Raw genomic sequence first — 18935 nt, forward strand, 5'->3', positions numbered from 1 at the left:
ACAACTAACTGTCATAAGCACGCCATCTGTTGGCCATTCTTGCCGAGGCATCCAAGACAAAATCGCTACGACTTTCCAGGCTAGGTTACTGTCTCTACTTAACCCATTCAGGTTGCAGAACTTGCAGCTAAAGGGTCACTGAAAGTTCAAGGTTCCACGTCTCTAGTTGGCAAGTTCCCAGTTCTATGGAGAAATTGGTAGGCTTCAATATCATCTTCGTCTTTAGTTTAGGTTAATCTTGGTATTACGGGTTGCGCAGTGATGGTGGCTGGTATTTCGCTAATGTTGTAAAAAAAATCGAGTTTCCTGTCTCAAGAGGAAAACTCATGAATTTTTAGTAATCACAATCTATGCCTCTAGAAGTCCAGGAAAACTTATCCAAGTCTCGATGTTATGGTGAAGTTATTATAAACGTGGAATTGTTTTTACATCTGGTGCAAGTAGTGACCTGGGAATTAATAGGTTAGGTTAGGTGGGGTTTGTTAGGTTTTGTGACCTTTAGAATGAATCTCGACCTGGGAGCCGGTTTCCATGGGGTGCTTTCTTCCCTGGCTAGGTCTCTGACCTGGGAACTACTAGGTTATGTTAGGTTTGGTGTGTTGGGTTTTATGGTCGATTGAACAAATCGAAATTTATATTTTTTTCTGGAAAAACTCATTACGGGATAAAATGATTTTCTTACTGTTATTAAATTTTACCGTTATCACTCGTAAATAATCTGTATTTTTCCTGCTTCCAACCACCCAAAGCCCCTGGTTCCCACATGTGTCTGTTGGGAAGGGGTGGATAATGGAATCAGGTTTATTTGCCTTGGAAATGGAGGTCAAATTTGTTGAAAGCACAATATTTACTGTTGGAAATCTGTATTTGCTGTAGGAAATGTTATCAAGTGTTAAACCATAATTTTACCCATAACTGTGTAGGCCCAAGTATGCTTACCATGACCTGATTTAGATATGGAGGGGGAGGGGGATATATGTTTAAGGAGGCCCCTTCTCCTAAAGGAAATTGAATCATCTCTAAAGAAGAAAGCTTAATTAGTTTATTAAGTGTGGAAAATAGTAATGTAGATCTTTGAATAGTTTTATTTTTCAATTCTTTAAGATTTCATAGATTAAGAATAAATTTGGCTGCACTATTCAATTATACAGCAAATTATTGTGATCAAGAAACAATATGGATTATTATGGGGCATATATTTCTTCAATTTGTGCAAATTACTGTTAGTATTTTTTACGGTATCTACAAAAATTCCCTCCTTTTAGGCTTACACCTTAACCCCAGTAAATTCTTTGACTAAATCATCAATATATATATATATATATATATATATATATATATATATATATATATATATGTAACTAATTTCTACATCTAACAAACATAAAGCACTTGACCTTATCATCAATCATTGAGGTCCTAGGAGGATTTTTTATTAGTGACAGTTTGCTAGATAATCATTCTTCACAACAATTAGTATCCATCATAATAAGATATATTCTAAGGGATACTTTAACATTTGGAAAGGTAACAGCAAGGCCTTCATCATGTAACAAAATTGCCTGTTGGGATGGAGTAACACATGATCTGAGCTTGGCCAAAGCTGCAAATTGGACAATCCTGAGCAAGCACACTACTGTTACTGAGGCCTGTATGAAAAGCACTGAGAAATTTCTCAACCTTTTTTTTAATCTTAGCATCACATAAAGTACCGTACTGTACGTACTTAGCCAACTTGCTTAATTCAAGGGCTGCTTTTCTGGTCCTATAGAACAGGGGAACCCTACTTTCTACACGATCTCCACAGTCATTTTATCGCGTTCATTCAAAAGCATTCAACACTTCACACCGCATATTGCTCGTTTATTGTCAAATCTGCGCTATTGAAGCACTTAGAGAACAAGAAAGTCGTCAGTTTCCTCTTGAAAGCCATATCTTCAGTCTTTCAAATGTCTAGTGGGAGCTTATTGTATATCCTTGTGGCTGTATATTTAAAGGCTCTAGAGCCTACAGTAGACATATATATACTCATGATTACTATTTTGAATTTGTCATATAACAATTGGTATGTTTTCAACAGACAATTTATCTAGAATGACATTGAAAATTTCACATCTTAATTTCTCTCTTGGGGAGAATCTACTTCCTCTGAGGTTCAAGTTGTGTTTGTATCATATCGTTTATTTCTCTTTCTTGGCCTTTGTTATTTGATTTGTATTTTGTTTTGCCACATAAATTCTTGGCCTCTGGTTCCAGCTCTTTATAGGCTACCTTTCTTTAAGTGATTTCAGAAACTTTTCGAGAGAATAATTTTTTCAGGTCAACACCAATGCCTAGGAAAGCTTTAAGGTACCCTGACACTTGCATGACTTTTTGCCACGAATTTGTCGTGGCAAGTCGTGACATTTTGTGGCACGAACTGGAAGATAAAAAAAAAAAAAAAAAATACTCAGAATCACAGCTGACCTGTCCACATTGACACGAACTGGCACAACAAGTTCACGCATAGCTTGAGCATAGTTTGCGCACTTCCCGCATCGTCCCGACGAGTTCACGAACAGTTCGCGCATACTTCACGACCTGGTCACGAAATTTTGTCGTGACCAAAATTTTGAACATTTCAAAATTCTCGTCACAACATGCCACGATGTCACGACGGGTTTACGAACACTTCACGCCAGTTCACGAGGAGTTCACGACTCGAGTCGTGACAATGTGTGCCACAAATTCGTGCAAGTGTCAGTCTGGCTTTAGTCGTTTTGTTGATCTGTGCCCGTACTGTATTGTATTCCAGATCTTGGCCATTAAATGTGTCTCGAGACTGTTCATTTTGTTCCCCAGTGCTCAAGCTTAATGTCTAACTTAAGGTGTATGTTTCAAGTCTTTTTCAATATCTCTTAGACCATTTAAAAAAATAGAATTGTATCCATCTACAAGGGCTTCAGTAGCATCAAAGTTAGTAGGCCTACTCATTTCTTTGCAGCCAAAGACTTCATTATTTTTGCCCATCGTTGTGTAGATGCAAAAAAAAAAAAGGGTGTAGTAAGATCTATGTGAAGCCAAAATAATTAACTGCTCCTACACAGACAGAGGGTGAGGATATTAGTAATTTTGAACTACAGGCTGCAGCTTCCAATTTAGATCACACTGAAAATGATAATCACGTATATTATGCTTCATCAATTATGGGAGTTTAAGTCTGTTATTTTAACTTAATGGCAACTTTTACATCATTAATCATTACAATTTCTAAAGAAAATAAAGATAAATTTATATGTTTCTGGAGCACCTCTTGGACACAAAATACAATTCTTTCCCAACATCTTACTAATTTTCCAACTATTTTGGATTTTTTTTAGTCGGGGTGGCCCCCCTGGAAAGTTGCCCCCTATGACCCCTCATAAATCAAGCCCGGGTGCTGACTAGTTACGGCATTGCTTCTATTCTTGCCAGGTGACTTTACTAGTTTTTCAAGAATTAGACATTTTAACACCTTTAATGTTTAAAGGCCGCTCATGAATGGCAGAGGCGAGGGATAGTGACATTGCCCTATCGAGCAGGACAATGCCCTAGAGACTGACCATATATTCATATGATCAGCACCCAAGCCCCCTCTCCACCCAAGCTAGGACCAAGGAGGGCCAGGCAATGGCTGCTGATGATTCAGCAGATAGACTTATAGGCTCTCCCAAACCCCCCATCCTTAGCTCACAAGGAGGGTGAGATTGCAGTGACCAAAGAAACTAACGAGTTTGAGCGGGACTCGAACCCCAGTTTTGCGTTCACCAGTCAGTTACCACATCAGCCACCACAACCCACAATCCTTTTAACATTGATAGATTCAAAATAAGTCTATGAACTAGTCCTGATAATCTAGAGCACCTTTCAGAAATTGTGTAACTATAGCCACTATACACAAGGGCTAAGTTTCCTTTGTTCCGTCACTCTATACAGTACAAACCCTCGATATTTATAAAGATATTACTTTCGGCGTAGCTCCGAGCACTGATCGTCATGGCTCGCCGATCACCAACTAGCGATCATTAAACCATTCTGCTGTTTCTCGGGGCACTCCAAGCTGATTGCCAACTCAATGATCACCAACCTTCCTTGGCTGACTGACCAGACAGCTTTCATATGCTTGTCAGTTACCATCTTTGGCTCACAGATTGCAAATTCGCCAATCATCGGCAGTCCGCCGTTCACCAGCAATTCGTCACTCAGACACTCGAGTCAACCTCTGCCCGTTGTTCCCTAGATCGGAAGGCAAACAACACATCTCTCTCTACTTGCCGTTCGCCATCACTCCGATTCACTAAAGCGATCGGCAGGCGATTGACAGCCCCATCAGCGGCTTGTTAACAGGGGACTACTCCCGAGCACTCTCCAACTGTACAGTTGCCATGATACCCATCCGTTGACCATTGGTTAACATTCGCCAGAACCATGCTGTTCTAAGGAATAGCATCAACCCCGTCAGGGCTCATGGTAGGGTCAAGTGTTGCCTTACCCACATCTTTCAGTTAAAGGAGTTTTCTCCCAGGGAAGAATCCTTACACAGGGTATCGCATCTCATCTTTTTCTCCACAAGTCAAGATCCCAGCATCAACAAACTCCTACGCGAAATGATCCGCAAGGAGCTGTCCCTTTGGGCCGATGTCCACACTGTTGGAGAAGTTGGGACAAGGGGTAAGACCACAGGTCTTCACTTGCACGCTGAACCTAAAGTACACATACTTCCTGGCCCAAACCATCCATCTTCAAGGAAGTATCAAAAATTGTCTAGACAACAAGAAATACCAGTTCAAGACACTGTGCTTTGGTCTTTCCACAGCACCCATCCTGGGCTTACAGAATCAGCATCCGTCTCCTCCGTTTTCTGGACGACTGACTGATCCTAGCAGACTCTGTGGCAACCTTGCGTTAGCACCGAAACTTCTGAAGTTGTTTTACCAAGATCTGGTGATCAAGGTAAACCTTGGGAAGTCTTCCCTACTTCCCTCTCAGAAAACCGGTATATCTGGAATGATTCTAGACACCAATCTCCACAAAAACCTTTCTTATCAAAGACTGGATAACGAGGCATAGAAAGGTCACAAGATCCTTTCTCAAGATGAGAAGAACTCCCAGCCCAGAGTGGCTATGTCTTCTCGGACACCTATCATATATGGCCCGTCTAGTTTCCAACGGCCGCCTCAAGATTCGTTCTCTCCAGTGGCGGCTTGAGTCAGATTGGAATCAGGTCTTCGATTCTCTGGACATTCTGTCTCCCATGGGACCAGAAGATTGGACGGGCCTCAAGGGATGGGTTGCAGTCGTGAATCTCCGGAGGGATGTAACCTTTTCACACACCCCACCCCGAACCCCAGACCATCGTGCTGCACCACATGACCTCAGGCCTCTGGACAGAGTTCGAAAGTACCTTCACTTAAATCTCTTAAGAGATGAAGGCCAACTTTCCGGTTCTTCAACAGCCTCATCAGTTCCTGACGGGCCAGTCAGTGGTGTGATGAGTGACACCACCACATAGGGGCTCATATCAACAAGCAAGAAGTAACTTGCTCTCACCCTCTTCCCATCTAACAGTATAAATACCAAGAAGGGCCTAAGTCTGCTTGGTACCGGCCGAAGTCTGCTTGGTACCGCTATCAGCCCGCTTCATTCCAGACTAGACAAATGTGCTTGCCGACAATCTGTGCACAGCATCTCAGATAAGGTGTACCGAATAGTCTTTGGATCACCTTGTAGCTTACAGTCCTGACGTTTTGGGGTTCTCCAACTGTGGATCTGTTTGCAATACCCCTGAACCTCAGGCTTCCACTGCTCCCCAGTCCTAGACCCCTAGGCTTTTTGGCAAGAGGCATGCCAACAATGGTGGGTACATCAATGACGTTTACGTCTCGTCCCTATTTTGTCAAATGAGAAGGGTACTCAACAAGGCTAGAACATCGGTCAGCCTCTCAAGGTCTCTCATAGCTCTGCTATGGCATTACACGGAATGGTTTCCAAACCTTCTGCAGCTCCTGACGGAGCCTCCAAGAGAACCCTCTCCACATCACAGACAACCACATTTCGATATCTACCACAAGCTAAAGCTTTGCTATGTTTGTATGCCTGGAGACTACCCAGCACCTCCTTTCTCATAGAGGTTTTTTCGCAATAAGCTGCGAAGAGGTTGGCTGGATGTCTGAGGAATTTCTCAGCATGAGTCTACTAGGCAGAGTATAACTTCTGTGGTTGGTGTCATGGGAAAGCGTATCTCTCCACTTGATACCTCTATTCCAGCAATAGCCAAATCCTCGAGTATTTGCAGGACGAAAAAAACCCCCTTTTCAGTTTCAGCAGGTAATGACGATCTCTCAACCTTGAACTTCACCTTCAAACTGAAAGGAAGAGACATCTCCTCATTGCTAGATCTTTCCTAACTTATGCAGACTTACAAACTTGCTTTTCTCCAGTCTGAATTGAGACTTCCCTCTTGGAACATGGGTTAAGTTCTCTCTCCGGTCTCTAAGGAGACCTCCCTACGGTCCACTTCACCAGGCAAGAAATTTTCACCTGGTTTAGAAGACAGTGTTCCCACACACACTTTGACAGCGGCCAAACGAGTCAAGAGACTTCATGGTCTCCCTTTCAACATCGCTCATTCATGAGACCCGGTGAAAGGCAGTGTTCAGTTTCATCCCTGAGTTTGTTGCCAAGACACAGTCTCCAGAGGTGACGGATCCTAGACAAGTCTCCTCTCAGTAACTGATGATCCAGATAATCTGTTACCGTACCTGGGGTGAGGTTTGAGGCTTTACCTCAAGAGAACGGCAACAGCCCACCCATGTGCCTTCTCTTGTCATCAGCACTGGTTAAGACAAGAGAAGGATCACCAAAACATCCTCTCTGGTGGTTTCAGTCATCAATTATGCTCTGAATCCAGATCCTTCTCCAACACGTCAACCCACGATGTCAGGGGCATAGCTATGCCCCTGGCCCTTCAAAGCAGATTACTCTGTAATGCAGGTTCTATAAGCAAGGGTGTGAATAATCCAGGTGACTTTCAAAACCTTTCTCCTGCAAGATGTGACCCACAGGAACTCAATACAATCTCTATCAGTCCTGTGGTGGCTGCACAACAGATGGTTGTATACCTCAGGCTCCCTATTGGCCAAGTAGCAGAAGGTTGAGGGCACTGTTAACCAGTTTTAGTCTGCGTGAATGAAAAAATTTGACAGGCTCTTATACTTTTCTTCATCCTCCCCTCTCTTGGGGAAAGCAGCATCCTGGGTTCTCAGCATAAGCTGACCTCGAACCACTGCAGGTATACCATGCACCCTTGTGTACCTACTATTAAGCTAATACTGTTGCGTCCCCATACCCTGGCGAGGTGGTATTGGGAAAGTCTTGGTTACAACAGTTTTTCTTACAAAAAGACTGAATAACTTTACCTAGACAGTCACACTTCTAAATATCTCGAGACACAGCTTGCATAGGCCGCGGATCTTGCGTAGCAAGGTTTTAGCGAGGCACAGGGGACTCCTTATTTTGAGTTCAGTACTAACCTCCTCAGATTAGGAGCCCCTGGGTAAAGTCAAAAAGCCAGATTGGCAGGGACATCCACCCTTCCTATGGGTGAGTCACCCCTAAATAAATAGCGTAGGTTTGTACTACAATTACGGAACAAATGACATTCGTAGATAATTTGTATTTTTCCTAACGATACAAACCTTAGCTATTTGTACGAACTTGACCGCCAGTTGTATCCCCCTTGAAGTCCTACCTCCAAGCAAAGTGAGCTAAATCACCGGTGTGTGAGTTGGAGCGATAGCAAGCTACCCCCCTCTACCCCTGCTAACAAGCGGTAAGGGTAGTTAACCCTCGCTAAATTTTAATGGCTTCTCATTTCAGCTTCGCAGAAAGTAATACCCCTAAATAAATAGCTAAGGTTTGTATCGTTAGGAAAAATACAAATTATCTACGAATTTGTCACATTGGCAGGGACGTCCACCCTCCTAATGGGTGGGTCAACCCCTATAAGTAGCGTTTCTTTGTATTCCAGATACGAAACAAATGACAAATTTGAAAGTAATTTGTATTTTTCCTAACGATACTAACCTGTAGCTATTTATACAGATTTTCCCACCAACCCAGTCCCCCTTGAAGTCCTACTTCCAAGCAAAGTGAGTTACAGTTACAGGTGTGCGAGTGAGAGGGGTAGCTACTACCACCCCCCCTCGATACTAGCGGTATTGGTGGTTAACCCTCGCTGAAAGTCTAATGGTTCGTCTTTCAGCTTCCGAAAGTAATACCTCTATAAATAGCTACAACTTTGTATCGTTAGGCAAAATGAACGTATTCATATGCTGTATAAAAGGGATTTTGACGAAGGAAAAATCTATTTCTGGGAAGAGGCCTGTGACGCCCGGTGAGAAAGGTCCTTCCTTATACCTTTCCTAATATAAATCTTCCAAATATACTAGAGAAAGATAAAAGCATGGAATGCAGAGGTTACAACCCTCGCGCGAACACCTTGTAGGTGTCGTGTATTAAACAAAGGCGTGTGTAAACCACTATTCACAGGTTGTCTTCCATTTAGATAATCCCTTCATCAATGGGGAGGGCCGTGACAGGCCCTAGATAACATGGTTGAACTCCCCAACGACACCTACCACGCGCGCCCTCTAGGACATCCTTCTGCAAGAACATATGGCTTGGCAAGGAAAAAGAGGGGTGGGGTCCGTATCAAATAACCGGGAAGGGTTTCACCGGGCGTCACAGGCCTCTTCCCAGAAATAGATTTTTCCTTCGTCAAAATCCCTTTTCTGGGGGGCCTGTGACGGCCGGTGAGAATGTACCAGAGAATGCCTTCCAAGCCCAATAAATTAATAACATAATAAGGAGAAAACAAACACCATGTAAGGCAATAATATAATACTGTAAGTAAACATAAATCATAAACTAGCCATAGGCATAGGGGATGTAATGCTAAAATAATATGAGGACCAGGGATCACCTGAGTGTCCCGTCGTGAAAGGAATCAACCTTACATGTCTAAGCATATCTAAACTTTAAAGGAATGATAATTACAATAACAGTTAAATCATAACAATTAAACATGGCAAAATAACTTAGGGCTAACGAACCACCCAGGAGAGTGGCGACGTGGTGTGAGAGGTGGTCAGGAGGGAGGAGAGAAGAGATGGAATAAAGAAATAATCAGAGATTAATGGGGGGAGATAAGACTCCCCGCTGCAACCGTAGGGTATTTAAGGGCCTGTAAGTTCTTTAGATAGTGGCGTTTGAAAACCATAGGAGACTTCCAACCCGTGTATTTTTTAAGGTCATCAAAGTCCATATTCTGGAAGTAATTGATAGAGGTAGCTATTGACCGTATATCATGAGCATGGGGAAATGATTCCGGGTTAGCATGTTTAATGAAGTAGAGGATTTGTTGTCTGATACCTTGAATGGTCAAAGTACCACCTTGTTCCCTGATAAATAAGGGGCCAGACGAGCGGGTGGCAGATCTAGCTAAAAAGGTCCTGAGAGTAGTGACTGGACACAGCGAAGGATCCTGGGGAAGAGAGATGATCTTCCAAGGGGACCACCTATTTTGCGGGTCCTCATTTTTTGCTAGGAAAGCTCTGTCTGGGGTAAGCAGTACTTCGCCTGTAGGGAGGAAATCTATGTTTTCCGGGTTACGTGAGAGCGCTGCTAGTTCTGAGATTCTAGCACCTGAGGCCATAGCTGATAGAAATAACGTCTTCCTAAGCAGAGTGATATAAGAGCAGGACTCGTTGTCAGTGTCCGACGCGAGTTTGAGGACATTGTTCAGAGACCAAGAGACTTTTTGTGGCCGATCCAACGGCCGAAGCCTAGCACATGCTTTTGGAATAGATGAGAAATAGGAATCAGCTAGATTAATGTTAAACCCAACCAGGAATATCTTCTTCAGAGCTGACTTGATGGTAGTTATAGTGCTAGCTGCCAAGCCCTTGTCAAATAAGAACCTAAAGAACGAGATGGCTAAATTCGGAGTCATACGAGTGTGGTCTGAATTCTTTAAGAAACCTGCTAATTTCTTAACAGCCGAATCATATTGACGAATTGTCGAGTCCCTTTTGTCCGCTTCGATGAAGAGAACGTTTTCTGGGTCAATGTTTGCGTCTTTATGCGCTGCAAACTTCATGAAGTCCACAAAGTTAGGGTTTTGGCTATCCTTGAGGAATCTGACACAGTCTGTGTTTGAATTACTTGGGTTAGTTTGGGGAATGGAATCCGGAAGGGTCGGAGTTTCAGCTCGAGGAGGAGAGGAAACCAACTGCTCTTTGGCCAGTGAGGTGCTACTAAGGCCACTGTCCCCCGGAAGGAGCGTAGTTTGTGCAATACTTTCATTAGAAGATTCACTGGTGGAAATAGGTAAATCTTCCTCCAATGGTTCCAATCCAGGGTTAATGCGTCTATGGCATAAGCCTGAGGGTCCATGTTTGGTGTCACATAACAAGGAAGTTTGTGATTCATCTGAGTTGCGAATAGATCTACCTGAAGGCCCGGAACCAGCCTGAGTATCCACTGGAATGAAATTATGTCCAGAGACCATTCTGATTCCAGTGGTTTCATCCTGGATAGTGAGTCCGCTATCACATTCTGGACTCCCGCTAGGTGGGTTGCTGACAGGAACCAGTTCTTTTCTGCTGCCAAGGTGAAGATAGTGACCAGGATCTGATTCAGGTTGGGCGACTTGGATCCTCCTCTGTTGATGCAGTGTACTACGGCTGTGCTGTCTGACACTACTCTGATGTGGGTCGACCTCGGAGGAGAGAGCCTCTTCAGGGTCAAGAACACTGCCATGGCTTCGAGAACATTGATGTGGAAGTGTTTCATGGCGGGTGACCAAGAGCCCTGAAACATCTGACGTTCGTAGTAACCCCCCCATCCACTCAGAGACGCGTCTGTATGAATTGTCACTTGTGGGGGTGGGAATTGAAGAGGAACCGATTTGGAAAGGTTCTTCGATTCGGACCATGGCTGTAATCTCATTTTCAAGACAGAGGGGATTTTCGAGACCTTGTCTCTTAAAGGTACTGTGGCTCTCTTTCTCCAAACTCGATTGATGTCTTTGAGTTTGGCTTTCAATAGGCGATCTGTTACTGAGGCGAATTGCAGAAGGCCGAGGATTCTTTCTAAGGCTCTTCTGGACACCTGCCTGTGTTTTAGAAAATTCTTGACCTTGGAAGCTATTTCTCTTACCTTTTTGGGAGGTAGAACCAGCTTGTGCCGTGCAAGGTCCCACTGTATGCCTAACCATTCGAAGCGGTCTGATGGAAGTAGGCGGGATTTTTGGAGATTGACCCGAAATCCCAGGTTGGCGAGAAAACGAAGTACTTTCTTCGTAGCTCTGTTGCACTCCAGGGCTGACCGAGCCCAAATAAGCCAATCGTCCAGATAAGCAACGATCTGAATCCCTTGGTTCCTGAGTTGTTCTAGCACCGTCTCTCCCAGTTTCGTGAATATCCTGGGTGCAATGTTGAGGCCGAAGGGCATGACTTTGAATGCAAAGGCTTTCCTGCCTAGACGGAAACCTAGGTAAGGAGAGAAGTTTCGAGCTATTGGTACGTGATAATAGGCGTCGGTAAGATCGATAGAGGTGGTGACGGCCCCACGGGGAAGCAGGGTACGTACCTGAGAGATGGTCAACATCCGGAACTTGTCGCAGAGGATGTAAGAATTTAGCTTTGACAAGTCCAGGACCACTCTCAATGCCGACGAGCCTTTCTTCGGAACTGTGAACAGGCGGCCTTGGAACTTCAGCGATCGAACCCGTTTGATTGCTTTTTTCTGTAGTAACTCGGTGGTGTACTCTCTCAGAATGGATGTGGGTCTCTGGAAGAAGGTCACTGGTGGAGGAGGGGAACCTTGTGACCATTTCCACCCCAAGCCTTTGGAGACTATGCTGTGAGCCCACGGACTGAAGGTCCAACGGTCTCGAAAGTGGTAAAGTCTCCCCCCTACCGGAACTATATCATTGCAAGGGAGTGAATCTAGGTTCTTTCCCTCCTCGAGAACCCCTTGTCCTAGGTCCGCCTCGTTGACGGAACTGTCCTCTAGCCCTGTAGCTACCTCTCTGGTGTCCACGAAAGGGACCTGAGGGTCCGTAGCTAGGGATGTATGCGGGTGAGGGCATCCAAACGGGGTTGGGTTGGGTACCTGGGGGAGCAGTGAGGTAGACCACCTGTTGAGGGTGTTTCGGCTGTAGAGGAGACGAAGCAGTGGGAGACTGTGAAGACGAGTGGGCAATCGACGATTGTTGGTAGTGACCTCGGCTCGTCTTGTAAGGGGCCAACCTCTGTTTCTTCCTGAAGAAGTTTTGTTTTTGCCCTTCAACCCTCTTTTTGGCAGTGAGGCCCCACCTCACTTGCAAATTTTGATTTGCTCTCGCAGCGTCTTGTAGTACCTTGTTCACCTCCTCCTGAGGAAAAAGGTTCTTACCCCAGCAGGGGGAAGCTATCAGCCTATTCGGTTCATGCCTGATCGTGGCCTCAGAAAGAACGTGCTTCCTGCAACTAACCCGAGCCGAACAAAACTCGTGTAAGTCGATTTGGAAGGACAGAGACAGGTTCTTTGTGAATATCCGGAACATGGTCTCGGTCGGGTAAAGTGAGGTTAGGGACTCCACGGAGGTAATGGAGTGGAGAGACCTAGCCAACCTATTCCGTGCCTCAAACTCAGTCTTGAGAAGAATATCTGGTAATTTAGGAAGCTTCTCGGAGAACAGATTAGAGGCACAGTCTGGGTCTAACTTCCCTACTGTGAAAGTAGCGGGGGCATCATCCCAGATAGTAACGGTACTCGGAATGAGCATGGAGGTGGGATCGGTCTCTTTAAGAGCTGGCATGGCAGAACCTTCTTTGATAGCCTGAAAAGTAAGAGCTGCCACTTTATCTGTAATAGGCAAGGTAATACCTGGAGAAGCTGTAAATATGGTGTAGGCTCCTTTGTGTGGGGTGAGCTTGGAATTAGTGCAACCCCAGTCTGACAACGTCCTGGCCCAGAAAGATTGGGCCTGCTCTTTAGGGAATATTACCGTTTCCTTCGGTACCTTGTCTAACCTAACCAAGGCATGTTCTTTCAAACGCACGAAGCCGTTGAATGGGAATTCTAGTCCCGGAGGGTAAAATTCTAAGTCCTCTAGAGGACGGGTGCCTATGCCCTCTAGAGTTATGGCACCATCAATATATGGAGCATGTAAGGCAAACCTCCAAGGGTTGTTTTTCTCGAAGGGAGGTAACTTCGATGCGTCCGGGGCTGAAGGAGGGGGCATCTGAGTTCCGGAACGGATGAGACTTGCCACCATATCTTTGAGCTCCGTCATAGCTCCTCGGTCTGCCCTAGACTGTTGAAGATATTGTTGTATCTGCTCTTTCACAATATCCCTGACCATGGCGGCGGATAAAGGGGGCTCCCGAGCTTGATCCTCTAACGAAGCCCTGGACTTAGTAGACTTTGACTTCTTAGGAGTCACGGTTTTAGGTTTAGCAATATGAACATCAGGATCCTTTGAGGGTCCCGGAACCGGTGACACTGATAATGGCAAAGCTGAAGGCTTAAAGGTACGTAGTGGCTTCACCTTGGGTCGTACAGGAATGGAGGAACCTAGAGTAGAAGCCGTAGGTTTATCAAAGCCGTGAAAGGAAGTAGAAGAGGAAGGAGTGTGGGGTGAAAGGGGGTCCACCAACTCAACACCACCTACCTGCTCATCCATGGGTTCCTCGTCCAGACCTAGGTAGGGCTCGGCCTCCGTCACTAAAACCTCTTCCTCAGTTAGAATGGTTTCTCTAATCACTTCAATTAACGGGGCTGCTGTCTCCGGTGGAACTGCTGCAGTAGTAGAGCCTGGGAATAGGCGAGAAGCCATGTCTCCATCAAGAAGATAGGGTGCGCCAGCAGGCGCATTCCTCCCAAACCCTGACACCCAAGTCCGGAGAGTAGCTCTCGCCTCCCTGAGAGATTCATCATCAGCCTGAAAGAGGAGAGGGAATTAATGATGAAGTCAAAACTGAAGTCAATATACAAAGAGCAATTAATTCTTCGCAAAGAATATTAACAGGGCCACTAGAACCAACTTACCTCCTCGCTCAGGAGTAGGGCTGACAGCCCATAGCAGAGCATGCATGCCTCCGGAAACCATATCGTATAGGGGGCTTGTCCCGGTTCCCGAGAGAAGGATATGGCGCAATGGGCATGGGCCCGGCATAGATCATGGCCCATGGAATCAGTAAAGGCAGCGGAGCAGCCCCTGGCAGTGCAGCGGACTTTCTGTAAAAAGAAAGAAGACATAAGTCTGGATGTTCCTTGAGATTCTTGTCATTGACTTATGAATCAGAAACACTTAAATCTTAATTAATGTGTGAGTATGGTAGTAGCTAACACCTTAATAAAATAAGAAATTATAATAGAAAACCAGTAACCACATAGCATGAATCTCTAAACTTCATCGATATCACACTGTTAACTCCGGTTCTGGACTCCTGCTTGATCTCTGTTTTTACCGGAGGTCCGGTAGAAAAGGCCCGTCATCGTGAAATCGTGACCGTCTCCGGTACGATAACATTATCCTCAATGAATGAGTTATCTCCAGTGAAGCCGGAGATACGATGAAAACGGGGGCCTTAACTGTGTAATTGTGATCAAACATGACAAAGGTTCGTGTGTAAAAGGCTTCAGCCGGAGTCCGAGTGCCGGATTTCACCGTTGCACTCCAAAATCTGCTCCGGAACGATAACTAGTTCTCACCCAATGAGTATCCATTATAGCGGAGCATAACTCAAGTCGGAGCCAAGCATAACTCAAGGCGGAGCTAAGGGTGTCGGTATAAAACGACCCCAATTAATGACTCATACACTAACGTACCTAATAATAGTGTTAGCTATATTAACAGTAACCACATCAATAAACCGTTTATAATATTAAACGTACTATCATCAATTCTGATACTGAGAAGAGGCCTGAATAACCCGTGATCGTATAAAAACGGAGAACGGGAAATTCACCTCTCTTACTCAAAGAAAACGAGAGAAAGGATAACTCATACCTGTAGAACAGTAAACGAGCACTCTATGCTTTCGCTCTCAAGGTTACATATTAAAAATTAACATCACACAATAAATAAGAAATTTAATAAAATTGATTGCTTTTCTTAGTAATAGTAATAACGAAGAATAACGACAACGTAACCAAAAAACAAGGATATAGTCTAAAACGAACCCTCCAGGAGGGTACAAATTAACAGACTAAATCGCTAAGCTTTAAATCGTTACTATGCTTTAAAACGCTAAGCTTTTAACCGTTACTATGCTTTAAAACGCTATCTTAAATCGCTATTCTTCGTAGGTCTAAATTGGACTTGCAAGCAAATAAATACCATAGTAAAAATTAATAATAATTAATGATAACATAAAAGGCCATAAAACGTAAGTGATATAACCTATCCGACAGATGGGCAAAATTAACTAGAAAATTTACCGAAGCGAACATACCCAAAATGGCTGCCGATATCTCGGCAGGACAATCGCTTCCAAAACTAAAAACCACCATAATGGAAATAGAACAAATGCCCGGTACTGTCAAAAACTGCCAAAACAAACTATGGTACTTAACATTGGTAAGGGTGAAGTAACAACGTCAGTCATGTTGAAATAACGAGAAATTCTTCGAAAAAACACTGTGCCCAAAAAAAACTATGCTTGCTTGAAGTCCAATTAAAGAAGGATGTCCTAGAGGGCGCGCGTGGTAGGTGTCGTTGGGGAGTTCAACCATGTTATCTAGGGCCTGTCACGGCCCTCCCCATTGATGAAGGGATTATCTAAATGGAAGACAACCTGTGAATAGTGGTTTACACACGCCTTTGTTTAATACACGACACCTACAAGGTGTTCGCGCGAGGGTTGTAACCTCTGCATTCCATGCTTTTATCTTTCTCTAGTATATTTGGAAGATTTATATTAGGAAAGGTATAAGGAAGGACCTTTCTCACCGGCCGTCACAGGCCCCCCAGAAATATTTATGCAAAATTTTGCTGAGGAGGCTGGCACATATCTCGGAATGCTTGTATGTCCAGATATTACTGTATAAGTTTTCCTTGACTGTCTACCAGTTCCTGGTAGTTCCTGCCCCATCTAAATGCCCAGGTTGTTAGAGGTTGACAAATCATCACTTTCGTTCTTGTACAGGACCAAAGAGCTTGAATATTTAGTGGGGTAGTAAACCTGCCAGTTTGGTTATAGGGATTTCCTCTCTATCCTAAGGATAAGTCTCCTTTTACTAGTATAATCATATTTTTTAAAGTAATATGTATTTTCGTAACTGTACAACTCGGCCCTTTGTTTTATGTTTCTCGTCTCAACCACCCTGCAGGTCCTAGGCAGAAGCTCAGAGTGAGGGCTCGTGGGCAAGGGCTTCCCTGCCACCCAGTAGGAACTACGGCCTTTTGTATTAAAAGTTTTAACAGGCGTATCCAGCTTCGGTGAAAGGATTTTCCTATTAAAGCTCTCAGGAGTGTACTGTACAGTAGTTAGGGAAAATATAAGTACAGTGATACCTCGGTACTCGACCATAATCCGTTCGAGATCCGTGTTCGACCTCCGATTTGTTCGAGTACCGAATTTTTTTTCCCCATAAGAAATAATGGTATATATTCTATTCCGTTCCCAAGCACTCGAACAGGCCCAAAATATTAATAAAACGTGTACCTAAACAACAATAATTATCTAAATGTGTATGAAATTGGTCAGAAAATCCTATAAAACAATTTTAAACCATTTACTGTACTAAAATAAAACAATTTTAAACCATTTTCTGTACTGTAGTGAACATACCTTTGAGCAGCGGTTCGATGGCATACAGGGATGGATGTGGAGAGGATGGAAGGGGGAGGTTACTGCTTGGAAGGAGAGTCCCCTTCCATGATGTGGCGGGGTAGTTCTCCTTCAGGAGTTGTTTCTCTCTCCAATGAAAGGGTGGGCAGATCTATTTCAGGGGTTTCTTCTCTTCTTTGTCTCTTCTTTGGAGGAGAAACAGGCTTTGATGTAGCAGCTTTCTTTTCTTTTGTGAAAAACTGGTCTATTGTTAATTGTTTCTTCCTCCTCTGCAGTATTCTTCGAAAATGATACATGACACTATCATTAAACATATGCACTGCCCGGTTTGCTACTGCAATTTCTGGGTGGTATTTTTCAGCAAAAGCCTGCACATCTGCCCACTTGGAACAAATTTCATTGATGAGAGAACTTGGAACATCCTCCCTTACCTCATCCTCTTCTGAAGATTCCTGCTCCACAATCAGATCCTGCTGCTGTTGTTGTTGCAGGTGCAACAATTCCTCCACAGTCAACTCGGTAGAATGGCTTTCTACAAGCTCATCAATATCATCCTTGTCGACCTCAAGCCCCAAACTCCTGCCCATGACAACAATTTCCTCAACGACATCAGTGTCATCAGAAATTACAGGGGTAGCAGTGCTTGGACCCGCCTCTGGTTGGAAACCTTCAAACTCCCTCTCTGTGACACATGATGGCCACAGCTTACGCCAGGCAGAGTTCAATGTCCTATAGGTCACACCTCGCCAAGCTTGGTCAATCATGTTAACAGAGTTGAGGATGCTGAAGTGTTCCTTCCAGAATTCCTTTAGGGTCAACTTCGTGTCACTGGTCACTTCAAAACACTTTCTGAAAAGGGCCTTGGTATAGAGTTTTTTGAAGTTTGAAATGACCTGTTGGTCCATGGGCTGGAGTATGGGAGTAGTATTGGGGGGCAAGAATTTGATTTTGATAAAGCTGTATTCTTCTTTCAAGTCATCCTCGAGACCTGGAGGATGTGCAGGAGCATTGTCCATAACCAGAAGACATTTCATTGGCAAGCTCTTTTCAATGAGGTAAGCCTTAACCTGGGGGGCAAACACTTCGTTTATCCACTCAGTAAAGAATTGTCTTGTGACCCAAGATTTAGTGTTCGAGCGCCACATAACTGGTAGTGCACTTTTACAAATATTATTTCGTTTGAACACCCGGGGGTTGTCCGAGTGGTACACTAACAAGGGTTTGATCTTGCAATCGCCACTTGCATTTGCACACAGCAACAATGTTAGCCTATCTTTCATTGGCTTGTGACCTGGCATCTTCGTCTCGTCCTTGGTAATGTACGTATTGGCTGGCATTTTCTTCCAAAATAACCCAGTCTCATCACAATTAAAGACTTGTTGTGCGATCAAATTTTGTTCATTTATGTACCGATCGAATTCCCCCACGTATTTATCGGCTGCAATTTGATCCGAACTAGCTGCCTCCCCATGCCTAGTAACACGATGAATACCTGTTCTATTACGAAACTTTTCAAACCAACCCCTGCTCGCTTTAAATGTAAATGAATCACTTTCACTGGTACTCGGACTTTTCTTCACTAATTCTTCATAGATATGCAACGCTTTTTCACAAATGAACGCTTCACTAACACTTTCCCCGGCCAACTGTTTTTCTTTAATAAATATTAAAAGCAACTTTTCCATCTCCTCAATCACTTGTGGCCTTTGCTTAGTTACCGCCGTAACTCCCGTTGCAACATTCGCCTTCTTAATCATTTCTTTATGCTTTAAAAACGTAGAAATGGTCGACTTCGCCATTCCGTATTCTACCGCTAAATCGGACACTCGTACACCATTCTCATATTTCGCTATAATTTCCTTCTTCAACTCGATCGTTGTTCGCACTGTTTTCCTCTTCTCCTTCCCCTTAACACTCATTACTTTCTTGGGACTCATTATGAAAGCTAAAAAAGCAATTAAAAGCACTGAAAATCACTAAATCACAACGAATGCTGATCGCGCGTTGTCTGAGTGACGCTCTCGAGAGAACTGATGCTTCCCGAACAAGCGAGAGTGGCCGAGATGGCGCGAT

General features: G+C 44.1%; 1 long non-coding RNA gene across 2 annotated transcripts in view; it reads left to right on the forward strand.

Annotated features, from left to right (window-relative positions):
• Window positions 1–78: 78 nt before the first annotated feature.
• Window positions 79–18935, forward strand: part of LOC137631193 (uncharacterized) — a 32056-nt gene continuing 13199 nt past the window's right edge. For both annotated transcript variants that reach the window (XR_011041872.1, XR_011041873.1), the window contains exon 1: window positions 79–197. This is a non-coding gene — a long non-coding RNA (uncharacterized lncRNA). The remainder of the gene's footprint in view (window positions 198–18935) is intronic.

The sequence above is a fragment of the Palaemon carinicauda genome, chromosome 39 (assembly GCF_036898095.1).
Source record: "Palaemon carinicauda isolate YSFRI2023 chromosome 39, ASM3689809v2, whole genome shotgun sequence".
NCBI lineage: Eukaryota > Metazoa > Arthropoda > Malacostraca > Decapoda > Palaemonidae > Palaemon > Palaemon carinicauda.